This window comes from Montipora capricornis, chromosome 4 (assembly GCF_036669925.1).
Source record: "Montipora capricornis isolate CH-2021 chromosome 4, ASM3666992v2, whole genome shotgun sequence".
Classification (NCBI taxonomy): Eukaryota; Metazoa; Cnidaria; class Anthozoa; order Scleractinia; family Acroporidae; genus Montipora; species Montipora capricornis.
Genome location: NC_090886.1, coordinates 15,016,777 through 15,021,716, shown reverse-complemented (window position 1 = coordinate 15,021,716; position 4,940 = coordinate 15,016,777).

Sequence of the window (4,940 nt, the reverse complement as noted above, 5' to 3'; positions counted from 1 at the left end):
GTGAGACACGGTGGTTGAATAATGAATGAGTTGCCGGTCCCCAGGCTCCTTCGTTTTTCACCTATATTTACAAAGACTTCTGGGATCGCCATGGGGCAAACAAACCAGTCGATTGCACTGTTCGAGTTAAAATCATACGCGACTAGAAACATTCAATAAAAAGTATTTGCAGGATTTGAGCTCAAGTTAAAATTGGGAAATCAGAAACCTTCAATAAGAGGTATTTGTAGGATTTCAAGAAATCGTTCGAGTTTAAGAAGTAGTCATAGGTGGTGGCCATTACCGTGCAGTGAGAATATGGATGCGACAATGACCGTCGATATCCAGAGGGACAGATCAAACTAATGCTGTCTTGAGGTTTTACTCTTATCGAACCAAGAAAGAAATGAAACAAACCTATAGTACTGTAACCCTCACTATAATTGTCTTTTGATCTTGCATACGCAACAACATAACATAATAAAATGTCATAGTTTCTCTTTAAAAATATCCACTGATAGAGGATTGGAATTTGTATTAATCTCATACAATATCTGGCAATACAATATAGTCTAGCAAAAATAATGCATTTAAAAACCATTTAAAAAGCCTAAATAAGGTAAGGAAGGATCTAGCCCTTGGGGTCGGATTTTGCCATCATCTGAACCATCAGCAGTTATCAAACAGCCAGTTTTTTGGAACAATTTTGTTAACAGATCCATGTCCTTTGACAGCTCCTTCCAGGCTTCTCCAGCCCACTTTGTCATTAGAATGCGTCTGTCCTTAGCACCAATTTTGTCATGCCACAAATCAAGGTTTTCATCCTGTTCAAGCCACTTCTCCATTGCCTCTCCCACTTTGGTTTTGAAAATTTTTCCAATCCCCGCATATATGGGTTGCACCTTATCAGTGTGATTTTCAGGCAGGAGGTAAAGAGGTGCATTAACCTCTTTTCTGCAAGCCTCATGGAATTGCTTCTCCTGCTGAAAACTAACATTGTCAGCAAAAGTTACTTTCTCACTGGTTTTGTCTGACATGGCAGGTAGCAATGTCCTCGACAACCACTGCATGTTCAATTCGCTATCCATCCAAGCAGACTTTTGGAAGTATACATCTTCAACTCCCTTGTCATAATTGCCTTTTCAGCTGGAGACAAATTACCTTTCCCTCTAAAGATGATTGCTGGTTTTACATTCTGCTCTCCTCCTGCTCGGATACAAAGCTGCAATGTTGCCTGCCTCTCATCTAGGCCAGTAGAAGGCTGGGAGACCCACATTTGTTTTGTACCTGTAATGTCATAAGTTTTGTCTTGGTCTATGACAAAAGTGTATGATTTTCTCTTACTCTGGCCGTGTCTGTTCTCAGGCTTCTTTGTGTCGATGGGATTGCTTTCCAAAACAAGAACTTCATCCTCCTCATGGGAAACCTCTGATCCATTCACATTCAGTGTAGGGATCGGAGGCTGCGGGAACTCTTCACTTGGCTTTGCCTGAAGCGAACTCTTGTCGGCATGTTTGAATCTCACGTGACTGTTGAGATATTTCTGACCTGCGAAGGACTCATTGCAATGGTAACATTTCACCAGCTTGCTAGACAGGCCAACAGTTTTTGGTAATGTGGCTGTGATATCAACCAGTTCGCCATTTCTTGCTTCTACTTTTCGCTTTATCCCACAGTCAAATAAGGTACGATTGATTGCTCGAAATCCTCGCCGGTAAAGCCCCACTGGTTCACGTGGAGCGTGTTTGTTTTGATAACTAGCTCGAGCTGTCACTCTCCATCCGGGTATTTGCGGCTTTAGAACAAAGCATAGGAAATGACGTAAGTGCCAGTGCTGTAGTTTTCAGAGGGTCAGCAGTTGTTCATCTCTCGTTCGTTCACGCTCATTCTTCGATTCTTTGCTTGCCAAAATATCAAAATATCTATACATTGGAAGCAATCCATCCAGCACACTAATGGCACAAGAGTACCAGGTTTTCATAGAAGCCAGTGTTCGTGATTATCATGCACACTTCAAAGATGCTACTGTGTTTATTGGCGAAGTTCACATGAGCCTGACAATGCGGCTTTCGATAAGTATGCAGTAGCGATCAAGAATGAAGCAGGACACATGGTTGGACATGTACCTAAAGAGCTTTCGAAAATCTTTAACAAGTTTCTTAAAGACTACGGTGAGATCGAAGCTGAGTGCATTGGGAACAGATATAATGCTGGCCAAGGAAAAGGTCTTGAACCCCCAGTGGACTTTAGACTTCTCGGCAACAAAGAATACCTCAGGAGACTAGTAAGGGAGATCAAAGAAAAACTAGAGCTAAGCATAAGCGACATCTCGCTTGCGGAATCATGATGTTTAATGTATTTATTTTTGGATTGGAACTCAACGAATCCCATATGAATTGGTTGTGTAAATACTTGATGGTCAGGTTGGGATTAATGATTCATCAGGCAGTAACATTGGAATTAGCATTGATTGACACATAATTTGTATGTTTATTCGTATTTTACTGGTACTAATGGAGTACATGGAACTCAGTGTTATACAGTGACTACTAGAAAGCACACCATCCCATGCATGTGAATTAATGGAAACTTCCAATTGCCATTCTGGAAGATGCTTTTGCTCTACGTGGGTACAGATTTATTTTTGAATTCATGTACTGTGATTTCATAAAAACCAAAGGTTCATCATATTCATCTCTGTTTAATAATTGTATTCAAGGAGGGCAGGTTTAATGTAACCATGCTATAGCGTTTGGAGTATTATTGCATACAGACTGTGTTATATATATATATATATATATATATATATATATATTTTTTTTTTTTTGAGACAATTTCTTAATTCTATATATATATATTTTTTTTGAAAATAAGAACCTGTTTTAGGATTTTAGCCTAAAATGGTTCTTATGTGAAGGGTGCTTAAAAATGAAATTTTAGCCTAACAGGTTCTTAAATGTTAGGTTCTTATACGCGGGTTTTTACTGTATTGCGTTCCATGCCATTAGCATTAGATCGGTTTGAAGGAGGGAATAGTATCTGATCAGTTTTGATTTTTCAAAAACTGTATATGACGACATTCGCTTTTCGGTAGTTTCAGTTGAAGATGGTTTCATTTCCGTTTTCATGGTTGTCGCATTTTCAGAATAAGCCTTTACAGGTATTTTCTTGATCACAAGTAGCTGATTGTTTGAAGTCAGATATAACCCGCGGGTTGAATTCCAGAAAAATTTAGTGAATCGACCCTATTGACGCTCGGAAGAGGTGGTTTTTGTTTTTTCAGGAATTAAGAGTTTGCTGTATCACTGCAAGCAGCGGGTTGGTTTAAATTGGTTTTCCGTATACATTGAACATTACACAATGTTCACATTCTTTCCGAGCTTTGCTTTAACCGGCACCGAAGCAAACGATTTCACATTGTTGCCCTCGTCAGGATAACTTGACCTTTCACGAGCAAAATCATTACGCTTTTCGCAGCGGTATCACAGCGGTATCCAACGGCGAAATGATGAGAGCAAACTTTACTGCTGCAGGTGACCTTGAAGTTTGTTCTTTGCAGTTGTTTCTCTCAAGCTTCCATTTCAAGTCTTTTAAGCTTTGTTGGATCGCGGAGGGTAAAATCTCAAGACATTACTAGTTTGATCTGTCGCTGTGAATATCGACGGTCATTGTCGCATCTATACAGTGCACACTCATAACTACTTCGTAAACTCGAACGATTTATATTTCGAGCGGAGACGACTGGTTTGTTTGCCCCCTGGGGATCCCAGAAGTCTTTGCAAAAGTAGAGGAAAACAAAGCAGCCTGGGGACCGGCAACTCATTCATTCTGCTTTATTTTCATGAAAGTAGAGGAAAAGAACTTCAAAACATACATTGGCTGTGTGTCTGTGTGTTTGGGCAAGATTTGGTCTGTCTTGTTTTCCCCGTTTTGGTGTTCCTAGTCTTTATTTTTGTCAATTTGTTTTTGCCTTATGGCACTTAGATATCCCTTAACTTGAGGAGGCTTGAAATAGTTTCTCCATTTTTCAAACAAATAAACATATTTTGTCCTTAGATACAGTTAGGGTAATCATATTAACACGAAATTTGGCGAGGGTACTAGGTACCCGTCATAGATTTCTCAGCAGCGATATAAGGCATTTCTTTGAGCCTTAAAATCAAGATATATTGTCTTTTTTGAAAAAAAAACGGGACGGTGAAATATTCCCATTCAGCGTTGCCAGATAACGTTAGAAAATAATCTCTAAAATATTTAAAATTCAACAAAATCTGTGGCTCAGTTTTTCACCTACAGATATTTTTTAAATTTGAAAGACAAACGTTTTAAATTAATCTAAGCTAACATGCAAACAATGAAAAAAATTCATCGTCCGGAAGCAGAGATATAAACGAGTAAAGTTGCAAAATCAGGAAAAATGAGGGGGTTACAAGATCGGCATTTACGCATACGTCACTCGCTCATTCGAGTGCACACGCGAGTGGAGCTACAGGCAAGCACAAACGGTCAGACTTAACATTAAATATTTGAAATAAATTTCGAGTTGAAATAATGGAATTAAGCCACTGGATTCAATTTTAAGATCCTCTTTCATAATGGCGACTAAAATTCAAATGGCTCTATTAGTAGGATTGAATCAATTTCCAATTATGGATGCGCACTGACTCTGCCATCTCTTCATAGAGTGAAACTAACGACTTTAGACAGTCGTGGGAAGCCCAGCTGTTCAATAGACTAGATTTGAAATTTTGCCTGTTGTGTTCTTGGTTCATACAGCGAGCGAGCTCGTCGAGGTCAGCTGTTTTTTTTTAATTTGGCGCTGGCCAGGTACTGGTTTTCGATTGGATTGAAGACTTAAAGCAGGGGGGCTCTGCTTTTAGGCTTGGTGAAATCTATATATTGGAAGTGTTGTGGACCCAATGGTTTGCACTTAACATGAAGGTAGTACAAACCAAAATTCG